This window comes from Bos javanicus, chromosome 19 (genome assembly GCF_032452875.1).
Source record: "Bos javanicus breed banteng chromosome 19, ARS-OSU_banteng_1.0, whole genome shotgun sequence".
NCBI classification, from domain to species: Eukaryota; Metazoa; Chordata; class Mammalia; order Artiodactyla; family Bovidae; genus Bos; species Bos javanicus.
The window spans coordinates 47,569,498-47,594,625 of record NC_083886.1 but is presented as its reverse complement, the minus strand read 5'-3'; the positions used below and the strand labels follow the sequence as shown (position 1 = coordinate 47,594,625).

The 25,128-nt window shown below is 40.1% G+C and overlaps 1 protein-coding gene across 5 annotated transcripts in view; it reads left to right on the top strand.

Annotated features, from left to right (window-relative positions):
• The window catches only part of KANSL1 (KAT8 regulatory NSL complex subunit 1), a 174,057-nt gene that overhangs the window by 8,910 nt on the left and 140,019 nt on the right, over positions 1–25,128 (top strand). Inside the window, exon 1 of one of the 5 annotated variants that reach the window (XM_061392206.1) lies at positions 17,776–17,948. The exons of the other annotated variants lie outside the window; for them this stretch is intronic. The gene's annotated coding sequence lies outside the window, so the exon portion shown is untranslated. Of the gene's footprint in view, positions 1–17,775; positions 17,949–25,128 lie in introns of those variants that run through there. 5 annotated transcript variants of the gene reach the window in all.

The following is a 25,128-nucleotide window of genomic DNA, read 5'->3' as shown; positions in this document are numbered from 1 at the left end:
TGGCTTTCGAGGTGGACTTCAAACCAAGCACCCAGGCCCTTGGCAGGTCGTCTCCTCTACTCCTTCCTGAGCTCTGCACTCAATAGCACTCAACTGCTTGCAATTCCTTCTGGACACCTTGTTCTTTTGCCTCTGAATCTTCACACAAACAGCCACCACTGTTTAAAATGACCACCCTTTAAAGTGCTACCCTGTTCTAGAAACATACTCTTCCCAATTCTTTAATAACAGGGAGGTATAGTAACAGCAGTAACTGACATAGATGGTACCCAGGCTTTGCCTTCCCCAGACAGCCAGTTTTCCAGCTCTCTGAGAGTAGGGGCTGTGTCCTGTCTGTCATCATCACTGCTGGCAAAGTGATGGCACTTAGTAGATGTGCGTTGAATGAATGAATCGTCTGAGCACTGTACTGCCCAACCTGTGAATTGCATCTTGGAGGTTATCAGTGGAGAAGCTGAGTTAGCTACATCCATTCGTGAATCCTGGCCTTACCCTTTGGAACTGTAGGACCCAATCTGTTTAGTGTGAGCAGTTTTGTAGCTTTGGAATAAGGATTACAAAGAGGGTGTTTTTTTTTTTTGTTTGTTTTGTTTTGTTTTTTAATCCTTCATTAAATGATGAAGGGCACGTAGATGTTTTTGTTTTCTTATTTTTGCTTTTAAAAAAGGGAAGATAATCAGTGTGCTGACAGCCCGGTGTCATCTGGCAACTGGAATGTTTTACATTATTAGAATAAAGTTACAGGGACTTCTTTGGCAGTCTAGGGTTAGGACTTGATGGTTTCACTGCTATGGCCCCAGGTTCAATCCCTGGTCAGGGAATGAAGATCCCTTAAGTGCCCACGCAGTGCAGCCATTAAAAAGAAAATAAAGTATAGAGAAATGAGTTTTAGGCTTGTAATGTTCCATCCAGTAAGTAACTTGGCAATGACCTGATTATAATTTAAACATTTTTGGTGACGTTAATTATTAAATATAAGTGGTCAGATGTTCCCTTTCTCTTTTTCCATCACATCTCTGTTAAGTATGGGTTTAGACACATAATGTTTTATCTTTTATTACCGTGTATAAATTGTGTTTGTAGCAACAACCTAGGAAATGGCAAGCTTTTAATAGACAGAGGAACCTGGTGGATTACAGTCCTTGCAGTCGAAGAAAAGTTGGACATGACTTAGCGACTGAGCACATACACACATGTATTTAAATCTAGGTCCGGATCATGGTATGCTGCAATCCATGGGGTCGCAGTTGAACATGACTGGGCGACTGAATAACAATAACCGGATCATGGTAGTAATTTTTTGGCCAGGAGAGGGAGCTGAAGTCACTGATATGTGGCTCCATCTAAGCTGGTTTTCAGTTTCATTAAGGCCCAAAGAAAGTAAAAAAGCCTTTCTGACAAAGATCATGATTAGAGTTCACAAAGAAGAAATACAAATGACCAAGAAGCATGTAAGAAACATTTTTATTCTGATGCATAATCAAGGGAATTCAGATTAAAATAATATACTACTTTTTTTTAACCTATCAAATAGTAAGGCGGTAGTCTCTAAAACTGCTAATCGAAGTGCATTGGGCCTAAGTTTTCTGGGAGATATTTTGCCAATACATATCAAAAAGCCTTAAACTGTCCTTTAATTCACTAATTCTACTTCTAGGAGTTTCTCTTAAGAGGGGAAAAATAAAGATAGAAAAATTTGTGAACAAAGATATTCATTGTAGCATTATTTATACAAGTAAGAATAGGAGATAAACTTGAATGAGCAGTGAGATTAATGGGTAAATTATGGCATATTTAAGGGTGAGTTGTTATACAGCCATTAAACAATATTTTAAAAGAACTTTCAGTATCTTAGAATGTTGTGTGTATTGAGTATGTGCTCAGTTGCCCAGTCATGTCCGACTCTTTTGTAACCCCCATGGACTGTAGCCTGCCAAACTCCTCTGTCCATGGGATTTTCCAGGTAAGAACGTTGAGCATATGATAAATGAAAAATTCAGTATATAGAGATATATAAGGCGGATTCTAAATATATAAAAGATAATGTATATGTATATATTACACACATGGAACCATGCAGAGTTAGGGGTGCTGACCTCCGTGCAATAGAAAATACATGTATAATTTTAGAGTAGATCCTCTATATCTGCAGCTCTACATCCAGGGATTCAGCTGAGCATTGTGTAGTAAGTATTGATTGGGAAAAATCCAAGTGTAAGTGGACCAGTTCAAACCTGGTGGTGTTCAAGGGTCAGCTGTACACATATAGGTAAAAGAATAAAAGAACTATACCAGCAAGCCTTACTGAGTCTCTTAGGGGCTGTCAGCCAGTTGTCATGTCTTAGTTGGCACCAGGGGATGTTTTGAGGTGAGGCAGTTATCTTAGAAGATGTTAACCTCATTGGGTGATGGGTATATGGGGTTTATTAAACTACTCTATTTTTGTGTACATTTGAAACATCATAATGAAATGTTTAAAATAAAAAGAAAATGTTAACCTCAGAAATTTAAGGCCTCACATGTCATTTCTATCCGGTAGGACCTCAGAAGGGACTTAATATATCTGAACTTATATCTTCTTGAGTATTCTTATCCCTAAATACCACTTGGTGATAAAGCATTCCATAATTTTCTTTTCATCTTTTGTGGGAAAAAAAATCTACCTTTCAAGTTTAAAAGCCTAATATATGGTACCAAGATTTGGTAAATAAATTAGTATTTAATATTGGTACACTTTCTGATTTTTGATCATAGTGCCCCTTGGATTTCATTTCATGTTTTTCAGCTGAAGATGATTGATCTTAAAATGTAATCTGCAGTGACATTTCTTTCAGTCTCTTAGTCATTCCATTTACGTACACTTCTCTGGATCTTTGTCAGCATTGCTTTGTTTTTCTAGATTTATGGTAACCAATCAGAATTGCATTTCAGATATAGCTTAATTATGATTTATTAGGATAGGAAAATATGTTCTAGTCACAGTCTTTTCCTTGTTGCCTGTAGAATTTGCAGTCCCACCCCTCTTTGCATGCAGAAATCCCATTGTCTTTAGGCAACATTGTGTAATTTATTCAAAGATTTCCTTTTTGACTGGAAGCCATGCCTTCTTTAGGTACCACTTAGATTTTTTTTCCTGTAAAGGCTTTACTTTTCACTTTTTCATGCTGCACTGTTAATAGCTGCCATTTTCCTGCCTGTAGTATTTTAGCCACTTGTATCTCAGAGGGCTCTTAGAGGTAATTCAGAGTAAGAATCACCCTTTCAGTTAGTTCTGGTCTGGAGCTTAGAAAGCTTGTCATTATGTTAGCTGAAATGTGTCCCTCTGCAGTTTCCACTCTGGGCCTAATTTTGTCTACACAGGAACTGCCTGGAGCACCTCTAGTTTCTCTTCTGCTAGGAAGCCCTGCAGATAGATATTTAGACAGCTTTCATGCTTGCAGAGTATTCTCTCAACTAAAAATAAATCTTTGTGTTTGCAAATGTTTCTCATTTGGTAACACAAATCCTTTCCACCTCTCAGTTCCTTCATTTTTCCATTTTATTGTAGTATTTCACTATCAGGAAGCTCATCACTCCATCTGCAAAATGGGAAATTCTCTGTGTGTCTTTCATATAATTTATGAAAATGTTAACTGTAGGCTTTTGAAAACATTACCTAAGATCAGTGCTTGCACTTCATATAGGGAAGTGCCTCAGCATCGGTCCACCCGTAATTTCTGTGTCTCACTCAATCTAGACGTGCCTCCTTAGCGCAGTAGGTGGTGTGTCTGTCTCATAAATCATGCCCCTTCTATGGTAAATATTCTCGACTGTGTGGTCACTCAGGCTTTTTAAAAACAGCTTTTTATTTAGAATCTTACCAAGACTTGTAAAAGCCTAAATAAATTATATTCTGTACTTTCTCCTCAGAGAATTTGGATTGACTGGTGTGGTGTGATTTCATCTTTCAGAAGCCATGTTTGTCTTTTCCTCAGAAGGTTATTTATGCTGATATGTCTTCTGATCTCATCCTCTAGTAGAGATTTGCCAGTTTGACTGAATTGAAGCTTACAGCAAGAGCCCTTCTCTTGAGTAGATGGGAGTTATATCTATCTATATCTGTGTATCTATACATACTTTATTTATTTGGCTTTTCTAACTGTGGAGCTCGGGCTCAGTTGTCGAGGCGTGCAGGCTTAGTTGCCCCATAGCGTGTGGGATCTTAGTTCCCCAACCAGGGATTGAACCCACATCCCCTGCATTGCAAGGTGGATTCTTTTTTTTTTTTTTAATTTATTTTTGGTTGTGCTGGTTTTCTGTTGTGCATGTGGGCTTTCTCTAGTTGTGGCAGGTAGGGGCTGCTCTTTGTTGCAGCTTCTCCTTGCGGTGGCTTCTCTTGTTGCAGAACACAGGCTCTAGAGTGCTTGGGCTTCAGTAGTTGCAGTACTCAGGCTCCACAGATGTGGTGTATGGGCTTAGTTGCTCCCAGGCATGTGGAATCTTCCCGGACCAGGGATCAAACCCATGTCCCCTGCACTGACAAGCGGATTCTAATTCACTGTACCACTAGGGAAGTCCTGCAAGGCAGTCTTAATTGTTAGACCTCCAGGGAAGTCCTCAGAGAATACTTCTAAAAAGCAGAGAATACTTTGGGGTTCCATGACTACCTAACATCTGATATATTAGTTTGGAAACATCTTGTTCGTTTAGTGATGAATTTGATTCATTCTCAGTGATTTTTGGGCTTTAAAGAGTAATTTAGAAATAGATTTCTTCCTCATCTCTTCCTCAGTAGGTATTGAAACTAATTACAGTTAGGTCTGTCAGCTGTCTTGCTGTTGTCACTGTTTATACCATTTATCAAGTGCTCCATCAGTCTTTATTCAGCATCTGGCTTTTTATATATTTAAACCACCACTCTGTGGCTTTGCATTTTCTTGCAAGATTTTAATTTTGCCTACATAGGCCTTAGTGCTCCTGATCAGCTACAGTTTATGATATTTTGTTCCTTTTCCTCATTTTTTTGTTGTCTGTTTTGAGCAGAGTTATTCTCTTCCTCTCTCCCCACCTCCCTCCCCTTTTCCCCCCCATGCTACTTAAGGATTTAAACATTTTGGTTGAGCATCTGACTGCTTTGCTTTCTTACAGTCAAGTATTTTTACAGTCCATCTCTATGCTTTGTGTTAAACATTTGCTTTATGCATTTATTTATTTTTGGCTGCACTTGGTCTTTGTTGCTGTGCGTGGGTTTTCTCTAGTTGCGGAGAGCACGGGCTGCTCTGGTTGCGGTGCTTAGTCCTCTCATTGCCGTGGCCTCTTTTGTTGGGGAGGACAGGCTCCAGAGTGCACAGGCTTTAGTAGTTGGGGCATGTGGACTCAGTGGTCATGCTCCAGGCTCTAGAGCACAGGCTCAGTAGTTGTGGCACACAGGCTTAGTTGCTCCACAGCATGTGGGATCTTCCTGGATCAGGGATCACACCCACATCTCCTGCATTGGCAGTGGATTCTTAACCATTGAGCCACCAGAGAAGCCCCTCTCTTGTTTTCTACAGGAGGCAACTGAGAGCAGGGAAGTCACTTGTCCAAAGTTACATAGCTACGTGGTGTTAGAACTAGAAGTTGAATCCCAGTCTAGCATTAATTATACAAGTCTGTTGATTGCGAGGGGATAGACTCCTCTAATCACATCTGTAATATATTGGACCATATACAAACAAAAAAATTGATCTATAGGGGCAAAAATAAAATGGTCAATCTGGCTTGGAATGCGTAGCCTGATCAGCATCTTTTTTCCTGTTCAGCACATACTCTTCCTCTCAGATCCTGTATTTGTGGACCAGGGTGTTTTACTTTATACTCTGGGTAGAACTGGGGATGACAATGCCAAGATTTTTCTCTTTGAACTACCCTTTTACAGAAGCCTTGCCAACCATCTGTTATAGTATTCTTTGAGCAGAGTATAATACTGCTACTTTTGTTTAAGCTTTTGAAATAATAGTACATTCCAATCCTATCTCCCTGAAGATAACCCTTCCAGGAATAGGATTTTGTATTCTTAAACTCTTCATTGACGTACTGATGTCCTAGTTTGTATCATTCCTATAGATGACTGATTTTTATCTATGACCTGTTGTATCTTCCTCATTTCACTCTTACATAGAATATTTTAGAATAACTTGAATTTGTTGAGAACCTAACTTTTGCTTATATATACTGTTGGCAATAAGGCTGCAGATCTAACATGAAGGCATATTAGTCCTCTGAGGTAATCTCTCAAGGGGAAATAAATGGCAAAATTATGGCTTGTCATCTTCTCCTGATGTTTTTACAAGTAGTTTAACATATGTGTGTATATATATATAATTTGTGTGTGTGTGTGCACATCAGAACTGTTTAGAAATTATTTTGGCTTAATCTTTTTTTTTTTTTTAAGAGCTTTACTGATTATTCATTTCACATATCATAAAATGTACCTGTTTAAAAATGTGTAATTTTTTTAGTGTGCTCACAGAGTTGTGCATCCATCACCACAAACTAATTTTAGAACACCCCTAAAAGAAACCCTGTGCCTCTCAGTAGTCTCTGTTTCCTTTTGTCCATTAGCCCCTGGCAGCCACTAATCTGCTTTCTGCCTCTATGATTTGCCTATCTGGACATATCATACAAATGGAATCAAACAGTATGGGCTCTTTTGTGACTAGTGTCTTTCACTTAGCAGGTTTTCAAGGTTCGTTTGTGTTATCTATCAGCGCTTCATTCCTTTTATGGCTGAATAATATTCCATTATATGGATAATACCCCATTTTGCTTATCCAGTGATTAGGTGATAGACGTTTCAATTGTCTACATCTTAATAATAGGCTATTATTAATAATGCTGCTGTAGCCATTCTTGTACAAGTTTAAAAATTTTTGTTTATTTTCACTGCGGTGGTCTTTGTTGCCATGTGCGCCCTGTTGCTTTGTTGCTGTGTCTCTGGGGCTGCTCTCTAGTTGCAGTGAGCAGGGGCATTCTGCAGTGGTAGTACGTGGGCTTCTCATTGTGATGGCTTCTCTTTTTGCGGAGCACTGGCCCTAGGGCTTGCGCGCTTCAGTGGTTTGGGCTTGTGGGCTCTAGAGTGTGCAGGCTTCAGTAGTTGTGGCGAGCAGGCTCAACAGTTGTCGCACACAGAACCTGGTTGCCCTGTGGCATGTGGAGCAACCAGCTTAATTGCTCCACAGCATGTGCGATCTTCCTAGACCAGGGATTGAACCCGCATCTCCTGAACTGGCAAGTGGATTCTTGACCACTGGACCACCAAGGAGGTCCTCTTGTACAAGTTTTTGTTTAGACACTTCTTTTCAGTTCTCTTGGAAATATACCTAGGAGTAGAATTGCTAGGTTATATGGTAACTTTAAGGAAATGGCAACCCACTCCAGTATTCTTGCCTGGAGAATCCCATGGACGGAGGAGCCTGGGGGGCTACAGTCCACAGGGTCGCAAAGAGTTGGACACGACTGAGCGACTTCACTCACTCACTCACTCTAACTTTTTGAGGAGCCAAACTATTTTCCGAAGCAGCTATACCGTTTTACATTTCCACCAGCAGTGTGTGAGGGTTCTATAATTTTGATTATAGTCATGCTAGTGGGTGTGAAGTGGTATCTCATCGTGGTTTTGATAGCAAATGATGATAAGGTCTTTTCATATGCTTATTAGCCATTTGTGTATCTTTGGAGAAATGTCTGTTTCTATTATAGTCTTTGCCATTTTTAAACTGGATTGTCTTTTATTGTTGAATTCTAGGAGTTCTTTATATATTCTGGATACAAGTTCCTTGTCACAAATGAATTTCAAATATTTTCTTTAATTTATGGGTTGTTTCCACTTTCTTGATGGGATCCTTTAATGCACAAAATTTTACAGTTTTGAGGAAGTTCAGTCCATCTATTTTTTATTGTAATTTGTGCTTTTGGTGCCATGTCTAAAAATCATTGTGTAACTCAAAATAATGAAAATTCACTCTTTTTTTTTTCCCTAGGAATTTTATGGTTTTAACTCTTACATTAAGTCTGTGATTCATTTTGAGTTAATTTTTGTGTATTGTGTGAAATAAGGATCCAGCTTCTGCATGTGAATATCCAGTTGCCCAGGACCTTTTGTTAAGAAGACTATCCAACCTCAACTTCTACCTCCCCTGTCTCTCACTGAATTGTTCTGTCACCTATGTCAAAACTCAGTTGACTATAAGTGTGAGGGTTTATTTCTGGTTTATATTCCCTTAATTTATATGTCTGTTCTTATGCCGGTACCACACTGATTTGATTTCTATAGCTTTGAATTAGGTTTTGAAATCAGGAAGTGTGAGTCCTTCAACTTTATTCTTCTTTTTCAAGATTGTTTTAGATATTCTGGAATTGAATTGCATTTGTAGATCAATTTAGGGAGTACTTCCATCTTAACAAGGGTACATCTTCTGGTCCCTGAACATGGGATGTCTTTCCATTTAATTAGTACTTCCTTAACTTCTTGAGACAATTTTTATAGTTTTCAGATTTTAAGTTTTATACTTTTTCTGTTAAATTTATTTCTAAATATTTTTTGATGCTATTGTATATGGAGTTTTCTTAATTTCATTTCAGATTGTTTGTTGCTATTGTATCAAAATACAATTGATATTTATTTGTATAGTGATCTTGAATTCTGTAGCATTGATGGATATGTTTTTTAGCTCTAATAGTTTATTTGTGGGGTTTTTTTAAAACAAGATTATGTCATATACACATAGAAATATTTTACTTCTTTCTTTGAAACCTGAACGTTTCTAATTTCTTTTTCTTGCCTAATTGCCCTGGCTAGAATTTCTAGTACAATATTGAATAGAAGTGGTGAGAACAGATATTCCTTGTTTTGTTCCTGACTTTAGGGAGAAAATATTCAGTCTTTCTCCATTAAATATGATGTTGGCTGTGGGTTTTTCATAGATAACTTTATCAGGTTAAGAAAGTTTCCTTCAATTCCTGTGTATTTTTATCATGAAAGAGTGTTGGATATTGTAGTATATTAATTGACTTTCAGATAAGTAAACCAATCTTGAATTCCTAGAATTAATCACACTTAGCAAAGGCACCCCACTCCAGTACTCTTGCCTGGAAAATTCCATGGATGGAGGCTCCTGGTGGGCTGCAGTCCATGGGGTCACTAGGAGTCGGACACGACTAAGCAACTTCACTTTGACTTTTCCCTTTCATGCATTGGAGAAGGAAATGGCAACCCACTCCAGTGTTCTTGCCTGGAGAATCCCAGGGATGGGGGGCCTGGTGGGCTGCCGTCTATGGGGTCGCACAGAGTCGGACACGACTGAATCGACTTAGTAGCAGCAGCAGCAGCAGCAGCAGCAGCAGCAGCAGCAAAGGTGTGCAGTACTTTTTATATGTTGCTGGATTCATTTGCTAGTGTTTTGTTGAGGAGTTTTACATCTATGTCCATAAACAATATTGGTCTGTAGTTTTTTTTGTTTTTTTTTTTATGATCTCTCTGTCTGGTTTTGGTGTCAGGGTAATAACTGCCATATTAAACTAGTTGAGGTGTGTTTTGACTTTATCTTGAAATAATTTTGCCTTAATTAAAAAAATTTTATTTTAAAAATTTTGACTGTGCTGGGCCTCTGTTGGAGCGTCCCTGGTAGCTTAATTGGTAAAGAATCCACTTGCAATGCAGGAGACCCCGGTTCGATTCCTGGGTCAGGAAGATCCCCTGGGGAAGGGTTAGGCTACCCATTCCAGTATTCTTGGGCTTCCCTTGTGGTTCAGCTGGTAAAGAATCCTCCTGTAGTGTGGGAGACCTGGATTTGATCCCTGGGTTGGAATGATCCCCTGGAGAAGGGAAAGGCTACCCACTCCAGTATTCTGGTCTGGAAAATTCCATGGAATATATAGGCCATGGGGTCACAAAGAGTTGAACACGACTGAGCGACTTTAACTTTCACTTGGGTCTTTGTTGCTGTGAGAGGACTTTCTCTAGTCTTAACAACTCTCTAGGTGCTATGCTCTGGCTTCTCATTGAGAGTGGCTTCTCTTGTGGAACATGAGTGCTGGGAAGCAAGGGCTTCAGTAGTGTGGCTCATGGGCTTAGTTGCTTCACAGCATGTGGAATCTTCCTGGACCAGGGATCAAACTTGTGTCTTCTGCATTGGCAGGTGAATTTTTAACCACTGGACCATCAGACAAGTCCAGTTTTGGCTTCATTTTGGACATTCATTTAGCAACAGTAAATTCTAATTCCCTCATTACTAAATGAAGATAATAATACTGACTAATGTTTAAGAAATGATGAGTTATTGAATTTGTGGCAATTACAAGAAACGTAGAAGCCTTCCCATAGGGCAGTACCAAACATTTGAGAATGAAAGGGAGATGGACAATTAACTGTAATTGGACTAGATCACAAATTTTCATTTTTCTTGACCTTTTTCCCTGTCTTGAGACATTTGGGATAGAGATTGTAAGTCTGTCACTTTAAATCTTTGTCTCCTACTTGGTTCCCTTAACCTCTTCTCTTAGTTTTGTTTTGGAGTACTTGTTTTGTTACCTCATTCTAGTTATGCCATAAAGAACACCTAATTTTAGCATTCCTGGAGGAGTCTATACAAGCTTCCCAAAAGGGCCAGAAGAGAGTTGAATGGAAAGCATAAAGCACTAAAATTTTGTTGATCTCTTACTGCTTCTTTGCTTTGAATTATTAACTATTTAAAATATCAATGAATAGAAGGGGTTTTTTTTTTGCCAGCACATAGCTTATGATGGTGACTTAGTATTTTTTTCCAGAGGTATTACAGTGTTTAGCATCCAGTAGACACTCAGTAAATGTTTATGAATGAATGGTAATTAGTAATAAGACTTTAAGGGGATATCTAGTTTTATTGAAAATCAAAGAAAGTTATTCAGGGCAGGAATACAACTGTTACTGTTGTCATGTTATAAAAATTGAATGCCCTAGCCTAAATGTTACCAGCAAGATTACATTTGGATATTGTTGCCATGGAGATTCTAGGGCGTGTGAGTTTTCCCTCCTCTACACAGAAGGATTTTTTTTCTTCTTTAAAAAAAAAAATGTATTTCTTTGGCTGCACTGGGTTTTGGTGCAGTGAGCCAGGTCACTGATCTTTAGTCGAGACATGTGGCATCTAGTGCCATGACCAGGGCTGGAGCCCAGGCCTCCTGCACTGGGGCACGAAGTCTTATCCACCGTGCCACCAGGGAAGTCCCGGATTTTCTTCTTCTTTATACCACAAAAGATATAGGTTCATTATTTTATTTCTTTTGTTCTACTGGTTCAAGTTAGAGCTAGATCATTTGAGACAAATTTTGTTAGATAAATGTGTCTAAATTTGATTGTGAGAATTAATTTGGAGTATGGCTGAAAATACTGATTATGTTCTTTTTGTCTGATTCAGAAATGAAAAAGTTTGCTGTTAAGAAAATTATGTATGATTTCTTAGTAAATGAGTGAGAGAGATAAAACCGGGACTTTAGCATTTCCTGAATTCCTGTCATGTTTTCTCAGTAGTTTATGGTCTCATTTATAATTTTGTACCCACAACAGTTTTTACATTAGATGTTTTCAGGTTTCATCATCTGTATAAGGGGACTGTATTTAGGTATTCATATTTATCTATAAATGATCTAAAGCAGTGCTTCTAAAATACTCTCAAGGTCTGGGGTTGTCCAGAGCAGCTTGTCACAAAAAGGGCATCTCTCTGAAGGACTCATTCTCTGTCTTGAAAAAATGAGAATTTCACTCTATAAATACAATTGTGTTTATTTTAACAAGAGTATGTCTGATTTTACAACAGTCTTTGATTAAATCACCACTCCAGCAATATGTCTCCTGCCTATTGAGTGGCTTCAGTTACTTCCTAGTCCATAGCTGTAGGCTCCGCACTGCCCCTGAGAACCCAGTTCAGGCATCCAGGATCAGTGAATTAAAAAGTGATGCTTCTTTCCAAGAATGGTGTGCCTCTCTGCTGGAGGGAACAGGTGTGGTGTGCTGTTTCTGTAATCCCTAGGTTTGCTGTGCCAGCAGAGCAGGACTCCAGAAGTTGCATCTAACTTTAGACTCAGCAACTCACTTAAAAAAACTTTTTTTTTTTTTTTAATGTCTTTTGCCTTGTACACATGTTGCCCCCTCTTCTCTTTGAATATTTTTTTTCTCCTTCTGACTTTGTAATCAGGCCCTCCACAACTTGGCTGCTCACAGCTGCCTTGAAGTTCTGCATGTTTACCTTTATGAATCATTTGGAAAAGAAGCCAGGCAATCTCTTGGTAACTTTGGGGCACATTCTGACATTTATTATGTGATACAATGTGTTAGATTCTAGGCAAATTGCTACATTTGATGTTGGCTTATGTGCAAAATTAGTGTATTAAAATATATATTATGTTATGTTTGGTCAACAAACTTCTTCGGTTAATTCTTTGAGAATTTAAGAATGTTCTCTGATGAAGTTCAAATAATTAGAATTAAGTATAATTTACCTAACTAATCAGTTAATTTAATCAGTAATTTGTTTTACTTGTTTAATTTAACTCCTTGAGAAACTTTATTAAAATATTCTTGTAAAGTTCTGGTTAGACTGTATGTATTAGAAATTGGTGTTTGTGTAGCCACTTTGAAATCTGGTACTGCAGAGGAGAAAACCATCCATCTTTTGTTAAGTCTTAACATAGCTGATGGCCTTGGGAGAACATGACTTGTTTCTTTAAGTGATACAGTTGCATACATTTGCATTTTAGTACTGTCTTCCTCAATATCCCCCAATAAATTATTTCCTGATTTAGGAGTGTGTTCAGGGTTAACCTGTGACTTTAGTTACTATTCTCATTCCATGGAATGTTCCCAACTCCATGGACTGTAGCCTGGTGGGCTCCTCCATCCATGGAATTTTCCAGGCAAGAATACTGGAGTGGATTGCCATTTCCTTCTCCAAGGGATGTTCCCTGCATCGACCCAGGGATCAAACGTGCATCTCCCACACTAAGGCAGACTCTTTACTGTCTGAGCCACCAGGGAAGCCACTGTTCTCATTACTCATGGTTAAATCATGAGGCTGCCTATGATTAGTATTTGTTCTCAATGAGTTATTGGATCACTTCTGTGGTGAGATGGTAAGATAATATCTTTGTGTAAATTCCAGAGTCTACATCTTTAGTATGAGGAAGAAAATTATCTTGTTTTTAGATGGGATTGAAAGTAAGGAATAGCATGTGTTCTTATAATACTTTGTCACTGACAGGTTTTTCAAATGCCTTAAGTTGCTTAATCTTACTGCAAATTTGTTGCTATTGGGCTGAGTACATAAGAGTATATGATATTCTGGATTAGCTGAGACCTTCATTTAATGAAAACAATCTTTGAGGTCTATAGTCATTGTAATTAATGTGAGGATTTTCTCTTACTTACCTTTGGCCAAATCTTGATACTTGTCAAACTGAACTGGTAGTATTGTTCAGGCTTACCTGCATCATGTTTGCACTTCTTATTCGCCAGTTGGTGAGTAGCATGTTTCCGGTGGGAAGCTATAATTCTGGAATGCAGGTGATGTGGTGGGGAAAGTGAGAATTGGAGACTGACGCACGGATTCCAGTCTGTGTTCCAGCTTTGGCTTTGGGCAGTCTCCTTGCTATTTTTTCTTGGCTTTCTGATAATAAAATCTGGAGGTTGAACTAGATGGCCTTCCAAATTCCTTTTGATATCCAAAATTCTTTAAATTTCCCAGTTTTGGTTCAGTTTATCTTGGCTTTCTACTTAATATTTAGCTTGCTGAATATTAACATGAGAGCATGCACTAATTTCAGTTTAAAGATGTTTCTTTCATGATATAATTTTAATATTTTAAATAGTTTGATATGTTCATTTCTTTGATATCTGGACTAAGTTTCTGGGATGCAATGGCAAATAACAGAAATGGTGTTGGGGGTTCCCTGTTCTTTTGAAACTAGATGGTTTAGGCTTTAGGACTTTCTCCTGAGTTATTTTAATAATTGCTTTTTTTTCTTTTTAAGTACAAAACAAAATAACCCCTTGTCCTTTGAGATTAGTTTGCCATTTGAAATACTGAATTTTAAAACGATTGATTTTAATTTTGGCTGTGCCGGGTCTTGGTTGCTTTGCGTGGGCTTTCTCCAATTGTGGCGCGTGGGAGATACTCTTCAGTGTGGCGCAGGGGCTTCTTGTTGCGGTGGCTTCTGTTTTTGTGGTGCGCAGGCTCTGGGGCACTTGGGCTTCAGTAGTTGTGGTGCATGGGCTTAGTTGCTTGATGACATATGGAATTTCCGCAAAGCAGGGATTGAACCTGTGTCCCCTGTATTGGCAGGTGGATTCTTAACCACCGGACCACCAGGGAAGTCTGGGAATTCCTTTATTACTGTTTTCTTGAAGGGAAGATAAGTTAGAGGTGGATTGAAGGAGAGGAATGAACAAGGATTGGTGGTGAGGAGGGATGGTCCTTTTTTACACGGCAGAAATAACACATAGATAAAGAATGGATGGGTAAGGAGTTGTATATAAGAGGGAAGTTATGTAAAAATATAAATAAAGCATTATAATACAAATACTCTAAAATATGAGAAAGTTATAATTATGTTTTTGACTTGAGGTATAGGCAACCTAGTGCAAATTGGTGTAATATGTTTGTTGTTACATTGGTCTCATGTAGCTGGAAGTCCAGTAGTCTTGCAAATGTCAGGATTGTGCAATATAATCATTTAATGCTGTCCCCAAGAACCACGGTTCTAGCCAACTCTCCATTCTGCGCTCTTTGATGTTGGTGGCATCTTCAGAGTTGATGTAAAGTGACTGGAGTGGTTTGAAGTGTCATGTTCAGCATTACCTGAAGAGGGGCTGTTTCTTCCTCCTCTCATTTTAGGATGGAAGCAGCTTTTCTCACAATCCTGTATTCCAGTGGGCTTCCACTCATGTCCCATTGGCCAGGATTACATTTCTTGCTCATTGCCAACCAATCTCTGGTAAAGAGAATGGGTTAAAACTAATTTCACTGAGATAGAGTGGATATTGGAGGAGAGCCAACCACAATGAGTATTTCAAGAGTGATTTGAAAAATGAGTAGTATATGTGTGTATGTTTAATCAGTCTTAATTAACATCCACTGTGTTTTGGGGGAAATTTTAAAAAATATATGTTTATCTAAGATTATTCTGTCTGTAGTGGCTCACCTTTGAATTTCCCTATTTGTAAAAATTGGTGTCTGAGTAGAAAGACATCTGATTTGAGAAAATGTAAAACAAACTGACTTAAGTGCCATAAACACTTAAACAGGCTTATTCTTGGGCTAAGCAATGAGAGAAGGGGAAAGTGGGAATTTATTTTTACCCAAAATGCATGTTTAAAAATTAGCATTTCCACTTTTTTGTTAATCATCGAAAAGAATGTATTTTATAAGCTTGGTTATTTGGAGGCCTAATTAAATCTGATACTAGAGTTTTTAGAATCGAAGCAACAGTAAAATGATATTCTGGTGGGTATCTTTGAAAATAATATTTAAGTATACACTGCAGAGGGCTATGCCTTATTTGGTATTTTTCATTCTGCTCATTTAGATTTGAGAATCCTCAGATTAGGGCTCTAGTTCGCCATCTATTGGTTTTAGAATTGTGTTTAACACCTTTTGCTGTATTTTGTGGAATTACTTTGTATGCAGAGATATGTGTGTATACATTGTTTTAAAAATTAACCCACCTCTCCACCTCCCGGGATTGTAAATTAAAAAGACTAGGATCTCTTTCGGAGGTATATACAGATAATGTATACATTAAAAAAAAATTCTTTGTGTAATTTGACCCTGCAACTGTCTTTTGGTATGTAAGAACCATGACTATGATTAAGAGTGTGGTTTTAAGGGTACAAATGGGAACTCACGGAAATTTAGGTGTAGATGCTGTAGGAGCTGGTGTTGGAGTGTAACTTTGTGGGAGGATAAACTATCATGCTGTTTTTTGACTAACAGAAGTGACATACCACCGGATATTGGTTCTGGTAAGCCACAAAACAGTACTGAGCATTTCTCATCTTCCTTTTTGGTAGCAGAGCACACCTTTCTCATCTGCTGCATTTGACGATTTAATTGTTGGAAACATTTTTGTTGTTGTTGTTCTGTCATTTAAAGTAATATTTTGATGAATACCAGAGTTCCTTTAAGTCTCTAAGTACTGGATTCATCTTTTGGCAACTTTTTCTTTAAAGGGTAGTGGCTTATAGTTTGTGTAAATGAGACACTTTGCATTGTATTGCTACATTTTTTTAATCTAGAAAAAGTTCCGTTATTTTAAGGCCCTGTTTTGGAAAAGGACTAAAATACCGTACTGACAAACTGGTCATGAGAAATTATAAAGTGCCACCACTTTAAACCAAGTGGAAGTTTGCTTTTTGTTCTGAGATTTGGGTTTCTCTATGGAGTTCTTTGTTAAACTTTTAGCATAGCACTGAACTTCCTTTTGGTGGAGACAGGAAGCATAAATACTCATTGTGTAATGCCATTTGCCTGCTTTGGCAGATCTGCCAAGCCGTGACACCCAAAACCAGACGCGTGCTTCTTAGCGAAAACTACAGTTCCCAGCGGGCCCGGCGCTGGTGGGCCATCACTTCCCCTTCTCGCTCCGGGCTGGCCCTTCCCGGGCTGGTCCGGCGCGGGCTCCGGCTCGCGCCTGCGCAATGAGAACGTGCGCTTTTTTTTTTTTTTAACCCCGCCGGCTGCGGATCGCGGCGCCGGGGCTAGTGCCCAGGCGTGCTGCAGTGTAGGGAGGCAGGCTGCTAGGACAAAGGGCGGCGGGAAGCGCTTCACCAGTCAGGGAGCTCCCCACCCGACTTAGCGCACGTTTAGCCCTGGAATAGTGTGGTGCCCAAGACATAAGCCTATTTACTACCCAGTACAAACAGTTCTTGGCTCACGTCCTCTTGCTCTGTCGCGTCAGCCTTCCTTGCCCCTCAGCCGGCGCGCGGCCCCGCCAGCCCCAGCGCGGAGGGAATGTGACGGCGTCAGTGCCTCAGGTTAGCCTCATCCCGGCCAGAGCGAAGGCCCGCTCTCGCCTGCCGCAGTGCCGCGTGCCGCAGCCGCATGTCTGGGAGCGGCGGGGTCCCGGCGCCGCGGCCTCCGCAGCTGGAGGCGCAGAAACAGCGGCCGCGGCGGGGAGCCATGACTGAGGCGGCGGCGGCCGCGCCTCCTGGCGGCTCGCGGGGGCGGCGTGGCGGGCGCCCCCTGGCGGCGCGCCGGGGCGGAGCGGGCCTTCGCCGCCGCAGCCGCAGCCGGCGGAGGCGCTGCTGTCCCTCCTCCCCGTGTCCCCGGCGCTCGCCCGCTCGCTCGCTCCATTCTCCCTCCGCTTCAGATTAAAGGGGGGGAGGGAAAAGAAGCTCGGCCGCCATTTTCCCAGTGCCGCCGCCACCGCCGCCACCGCTCGCCGAGCCGGCGGGAGAACCGAGCACCGTAGCGAAGCCGACTCGTCTCGCCGCGGCGGTGCGGGGGGCGGCCGGAGCGCGCTCCCCGGCCGGGAAGAGGCGTCCGGGGGCGGCGGCCGGGGTGCGGGCTCGGGCTGCAGACGGCGGCGCTTGTTTGTGCGGGGCGGGGGGGCGGCTTCACCCTTTGCCCCCGCCCGCCAGTCCTCCCGGCCGGGCTGTGGTCCCCGGCCGTGCCCAGGCCCCGCCGGAGCCGAGGAAGGCCGGAGAAAGGGCCCGAAAGAGAAGAAAAAGCGGCCGCTCCCCGCCGCCGCCTTCCCCTCCCCCTCCGCCTTGCCCCCCCGCCCGGAAAGTCAGGGCGGCTCCGGGCGCCGGGGGGGAGGAGAGCGGCGGGCCCGGGCCGGAGCCGCCGCCGCGCGCCCCCGCCCGCTGCCGGCCCTCGGCGCCCAGGCCGGGGGCTGTTTGCAAACTGCGCCCATTTTGTGGGGCTGAATCCGCCCGGGCAACGCTCTTCCATCACGTGGTAGGTGCTGGTGCTGCTGCTCCTCTCCTCCTCCTCCTCCCGCTGCCCTTTCTCCTTCTCCTCGCTCTCCCTGTGGCTCCCATTTCTCCCTCTCTTTGTTAGTTGTAACTGGAAAGGCAGGGCAGGGCAGGAAAAATCCCCGGAACTTTAAATGGCCTCTCCGGGCTTCCCCGCTGCGGGTCCGGGGCTGGGAGTCGCCCCAAGGGCGGGGGTGTGCGGGGGCCCTTCCCCACCAGCTGCCGCCTCGTTCGCCAGCTTTTCCTTTGGCGTTCTATTTAAAAATGCGGCCTTAAGAACACGATTTATTCCGGTTAAAAAAAAAAAACAAACCAAAAAACCCAAACAAACTCTCGCTCTCGCCTTGAACTTCTCTTGACTGCAAAAGGCCTTTCTCTGCTCGAAACACACATCTTGCGCGTTTCACGGTGTGTATCACAACTCTGATTGTTTAGTGAAATGGTTGTTTGTTTCATTTATTTATTGTTTTTGTTGCCTGTAAATTGAGGTCACTTACGTTTTCCGATCTAGACTCCTTCAGGCGGACGTGTTTTTTTTTTTTTTTAACTAAAGAGGAAGAGACAGTTATTTGCTTTTAAGTGAGTTTGGGGGGCCTGTTTTCCGGCTGACGGTCTTTTGATTCTCAGCAAATAATTTGATTGTTTTCCATAGGATAACCAGCCCTACCCGCATGTTTTACTTAAAAATTCTATTGTTTTCCGTTGTCGGGATCCCAGTGTGGTTTTTTGGAGAAACACGTTACTTAACTATTGCTTATTGATTGCCTCAGGGGAGAAGGGGTGACATGATGGCGCCACTTTAAATTGCCCTCTTTCCTCCTCTTCGGTTCCCCCCCCCCCCCTTTATTCTGGAGGTCACTGGAGCAGTTTTCGTGACCTATTAATAAACTACTTGAGAGCGTTAACAATACAACTAGTCGGGCTAGAGTTTGGTTACCTTAAGGGTCGGGAGACTCAAATCCTGAGGTCCTCAAAGTTCCGAGAAACCTTCCTAGTCCTGCCTCGCCTTCCTCACCTCCATTCACAATCCTGGTGTTGCCATCTCCTTTGTCACGTGGCTAGCAATCATTGTGTTTTTTTGTTTGTTTTGGGGTCTGTGTTTATATTTTTAAATTGTAGCCCAGAAGAACTTGCCGCCTCCCCATTAGAAAGATCAAAACATTTTAGTTTTTTTAGTTTTACAGTTGGATAACATTTAAAATAAACGTAAAATTACATAATCTTTGCCTTGCATAATCATGATATAGTTATACATTGTTACTGAACTTCTTTTCTTTTCTAAAGCACTTTCAAGTATGAAAAGTAGGACATTGGAATATGTTTTCCATCGCTCAGAATAGCCTGTAGTATTATCCCTGCTTTTGGGTCGTTTAAAGTAACCACTATTTACAAGGCTTTAAGTGGGTGTGTTTCCCCTCCCCCCTTCTATAGGCTATACTTGGTTCCTTTTCTAGTGTACTGTCTGACCAATTTAGAAATTTTCAGTTGTCTACAGGCGTGTCATTTGAAGCTATTTTTCTTTTTTTATAACAATGGTGAACACTTTTGAGTAATAATTTGTTTTCTAACTAAAGATATTTCATTACGTTTCTGTTGCGGTTTTGATCCCGAGTATTTTTAGTGTTAATCTATAGATTTAGAAGAATGTTCTATTATCTGTTTCTTCGTGTCAGTTTTCCTAGTAGTTCGGTAAATTCCTATTATATAAAATACAAATACATTTCTCTGTTGTTTCTACAGAGGTTACTAACCACTTTCTCAATTTGAAAAAAAGATCTGTCCTGAGTTTAAAAACATTTCAAAAACTAAATATGAAATGTAGTGGTTTTAAGTGTACATTGATTGGTTTCCTCTAGCATGTATTTTTTTTATGGTTTTGGGCCATTTTCCTTGCTAACAGTTACATCATGTCATGTGATACGTGCAGTGTGATGTGTAGTCCTAAAAATAAGGCAAGGTAAAAATGCTCATCCCTTGGGAATTTAAAAAATGTATTATAAATGTGAGATAACTGTCCTCAGTCATGGAATTCTGATTGCGATTTCCTCTAGGTTTATCCAACAAAGTCTGCAATTCCTTTGGCCTTTAGCATATTTGGTATATTTGTTAGCGATCTCATGATTTGAGGTGGTTCATTTTTTAATTTTCAAGTGTGCACCACTTGGAGGGAAACAGATGTGACAAAGATTCTTACTATCTGTATTATGGTGAAAATGATTGGTCTCAGAGGACTGCTGTATTCAAGTATATATTTAATAAGTATTTTTAATTTATGTCTGTAGGCAGTTAAAAGAGTGATCAGTTAAGTATTGAGAGAGTCTTGAGGTATGGTGGGGTTTTTGGCCCTTTCACCTTTGTGAATCCATTTAAGTGAAGTATTTAGAAGTGTTCCTGCATCTTTCCTGAAAGCCTTAGTCAGAATTTTAGCATTTGAGTTTTGTGCTTTACAGCAGGTGAGATGTTCAATCTTTATATGATTTTCTTCCTGCCTACACATGTTGTTTCTATGGTTAAACCTGCAGAGCACACTTTCATTGTTAGATGACTTATCATTATCCTGTTGAGGAAAATTCTGGAAGCTAGAAAATGAGTATACCTTAGTTCACTTTTGAACTTTTATCAAGGTGAGAAGAAAGGAAAACAACTCTCTTTTTTTTCTTCTTCAAACACTGCCAATACCCTTCCATTTCTAGTCATGCTACATTGTAGCCAGTGTCTGTACCTCCTCTGGATTTTATAGATTGACCACAGATTTTAATTGTATTTTAAAGTGAATAACAGCTGATAGATTTGTTCTGTTTGATACAACCTAACTCATGTAATCTGTAAACATGGGGCCATTTTGGTTGATGAAGCTGATTTGAGAAGTTACTTTAATATTGAGTGGTTCTAGTTAGAGGAACTTTTCTAAGTAAAGCTTAGTTACCTTGTTGTAGTACTAGAAAAGCAATTTTTTAAAATTCTGTGAAGAAACATACTAATCCATATTCAATTTTCGCTTAGTTACCTTGTTGTAGTACTAGAAAAGCAATTTTTTAAAATTCTGTGAAGAAACATACTAATCCATATTCAATTTTCTAAATAATCATTGAAAATTGTGTGTTTAAAGAGTAATGCTTATTCCTCTTATATTTGTCAGCTTCCTTGAGAGGGGAGTTCAGTAGGCGTTATTATTTTTCTTCTTGGTGAAGTCATTAGATACAGAAATTAAGTGATTTCCTTCCTGGAAAAAGAGGGAATTTTTTTGTTAATTATTATTTTTTTCTTTTTTTTAACCTTCAGCATCTTTCCATTGCCTTGAATTTGGAAAGGAAGGACTAGTGCAGACTGAGTATATGGTTCATCTTCAGTTGATTGGGCCAGAGCAAATCTTACTATTGAGTGGTTTCCTTAGTTTTAAAGCACCTTTTCTTTGCCTTCTTTTTCTGTTTTAAGTAAGTTTTTGCCTTTTGTTTAGACTGTTCTAGGTCTCCGGAAGCATGTTTTACATTAGGGCTCTTTTACTTGATCCCTTTATGAAAAAGTATAGGTGCAGGTGTCTCAAATAAAACGGCCCAAACACCTGGCCTGCCAAGAGTACTTGGATCATGTCCTTTGCCTAAAATAAGACTTTTAACTATTTCTTGGAAATCTATATTAAGACTGGTTTTTGAGTCTTCACGTTGCTTCTGAAGATGTGTTTAAATTGTAGTTTCCATCATAATAAATTGCATGTTAGCCTCTGGGCATAGTAAACGTCGCGTAGAAATATTCTTGCCAGAATGTAATAATTCATGACACAAAGCGAGATTTATCAGTACTTGCCATTCCTTAAAATGTGAGATCAAAACTCAGTGAATCACAGTAATGGTTAAAAAAGACAGTATGAATGTAAAAGACAAATATTCCACTGTGGTAGAGGTCACCAACATTTTAAGGCCACGAGAAGACAGAAAGTGGTGTCTTTGTGGGGTCATAGGAAAAGATCAGTATATATGGATGGAAGGGTCACCGTTATTAGTTCAGTTATCATTTGTTCCCACGTTATGGTGTGTTGCCAGTCTTTTAGGATGTAGGGTAGAATGTATAGGAGAAAATGACTCGATAGGTTTGATTTATCAAAAAGCCTGGATTCCAAAAAGACTGAAATAGATGTGTTTTTTTGGTTTGTGTGGTAAGCTTTTGTTGTCTTTCATCAAATAAAGGTAAAGCAAAAATGGAGGGTGTGAGGAAACTCTTCAAAGTAGAGAGTGCAGTTCATATTTATGGATAAGAAACAAATTTGAGTAGTCTGAAAGAGAAACTTAAAGATTGTATATGAAGATTTTAAACATTACATCAAGAAGCCCTTCAAGGTAGACACCTTTTAGATTCTTGTCTCCCATGGGTAGTGGTGTCTGGGAACTGACAGCTGCTTAATACTTGTTAGTTCTTACCTTCTGTAAGGCTTGCTTTTCTAAGCTTTTCGGCTAGCTCTATACAGTTTTAACATTGGAAGGCCCTAGCCCCCACGGAATTACTTAACTTTGTGTTTTATTGTTGTTGATTGTAAACTTGCCTTTTTTCCCCCTCTAGTTCTAACTTTTTAAAAATTACAATTTCTCCCCAAGCTTTAAGAGTGAGGGAAGAATAAGGCAGAGGTAAATTCAGCGCAGTTTTATCTAAATGTTATCAAAAACTCTGGTTCTTGTTACTTGAACCAGGAATCCCAAATGAGATCTCACTCTGAATTTTAAGTACAGCAGATTCTGCCCTTGTTTAGAAAAAGTTGCTTAAGTGGCATCAAACTTAATGGAGTCTCTCACCTTTTAATTTCTTTGTAAAAAGGGAGCAGCTTAAGGTCAGATCTGGTTAAATTCAGTTAGAGAGGAAGTGTTGAATAAAAAAGATGAATCACAATTTTGTTGTTAGAGTATTAAATAAAAAATTGCTAAAAACTGATATCTAAGGCTTTCATTTGCTATTTGGCCTTTGTGACTGCTTATTAGCACCTCCACTGGAGGGTGTGAAGGGATAGAGGTGAAAAGCTAATTAGTTTAGCTTCTGCTGTTTGGTAGCATAGAGGCTTTGTAGAAATACTGGTCTGATAAGTTGAACTGTCAGGGAAGTTTCATTAAACTGTTCATATGTTACCATGGAGCACTGAGGATGTTTGAAGAGCTTACCATATTTCAAAAGATACTAGATTGCTGTTTTTCAGGGTTTGTGTGTGTGTGTGTGTGTGTGTGTGTGTGTTTTCAGTTAATCTTTAATTCAGTATTCTGAAGAGATAGGGTCGATTTCACTGAGATCTCTAGAGTTGAGTCAGGGACCTTCCCCTTACCCCAGCACCCTAAGAAGAAGGTATTTGCTTTTGAATTGCTTGGACCCCTTTGAGAAATCTTCGATTTTAGTTTTTTTCAGAAACACTTGTATTATTAGAGTTGTTAGAGATGAGATAAAAGTCCATTTTTCCTTCTTAGCCTTTTGTGAGCTAGACTGGTAGGAAATGAATTCAGTGATAAGTAAAACAAATGTGATCTTACCTGTTTTGTAGCTTGGTCTTTTTTTTTTTTTTCCACTTAGTTACATATCAGAGATTTTTCATGTCAAGATAAAGTTTTTTTTTTTTCAATAACTTCATAATATTCTATTGTATCTTTTAAAGTTTGCTCTCTTTTTTTTTGTATTACAGTTCTTAAGTAAAAGAATTGTGCATATATTCTTAGGTATCTGTGAGTATTTCTGTTGAATAGGTTCCTAGAAGTGCAGTTACTAGGTAAAAGTTTGAGTAGTTGCATTTAAAATTTTGATAATGCCTTCAAAGGCTTATGTAGCCAAATTTAATAGTTTAAAAGTATACTTAAAAAGTTGGTCAGTCTGAGTGCATGTGCTTGGCAGTGTAAATGATGAGCACTTGAGGTGGACAAAGTCTGTCCTAGGTTCAGTTGGTTCCTGCTTCCTGTTAGATTTTCACTTTATGATCAGACATCCCCATTAACTTCATAATGGATCTCCATCCGATGCATTTACTGTAGAATATGCAGGTTAACTAACATATATATTGGTCCACTGTCTGTCAGGCATAGTGCTACCTCTAAGAGTTAGAAATAAAACAAGCCATTAAGTTAAGATTGCTCAGTCATGTCTGACTCTTTGAGACCCCATGGACTATGCAGTCCATGGAATTACTGGAGTGGGTAGCCTTTCTCTTCTCCAGGGGATCTTCCCAACCCAGGGATCAAACCCAGGTCTCCCGCGTTTCAGGTGGATTCTTTACCAGCTGAGCCACAAGGGAAGCCCAAGAAGACTGGAGTGGGTAGCATATCCCTTCTCCAGTGCATCTTCCCAACTCAGGAATTAAATCAGGGTCTCCTGCATTGCAGGCAGATTCAAGGAAAAGGAAACAAGCCATAAGTTTCCTTTTAAGAAATATACAGTCAGTGGGGGTGACAAAATTGGGTCTTTATTTTCCATTATGACCAGGATGCCATGTGAATGCTTATTAGATCCTATAGAGGAATGAGACCCTTAACTCTACCTGGAGTGAGTGGGAAATACTTTAAAGAGCATGTGATCTTGAGCTAAAATTTGAGAAGCAAAGGTGCAAGGGCATGGAAGAACCTGGAAGTATAAATAAGATTGCGGTGGCTAGGCTGGGGACAGGTGGAAGATGAGGCTGAGTGTAAGAGGGGGCAGATGAGTGCCGTGTGGGAGTTTGGGTTCATCCTTATCCTAGTGTCACTAGGATTTTAAGTGGAAGGATTTTAAGCAGGAGCACAGCATGGTTGAATTTATGTTCCCTCTCTTTTTTCCCCTGTTTTCTCCTCTTTTAGTAATCATTTTGGTAGTGAACACTAGGTTGAAGGCTTGCTGAGACAGGAAGAAAGAACAGTTGGGAGAGTATTGCTGTTCTGGGTTGGTGTAAGGCCTAAGAGATTCTGAACTAAGGCAGTGGTATTAAGGATGGAGTGACTGGTTATCATTCTATCGAACCCTCGCTGTTTAACCTTGGTATTTAGTCAGAATATGATCTCTTTCTGGAAGCCTCCCCTGATCCCTTTAGGCAAAACACAGAGCTTTGTCATCTAGGTTTACCTTCACACCTAATTTCTGTTTTATCTTTGGCATTGATGACACTGCTGTGGTTCTTAGTGTCTCCAGCATTAGACTATACTGTAGTCTGTTACTCTTGTCTGATATTA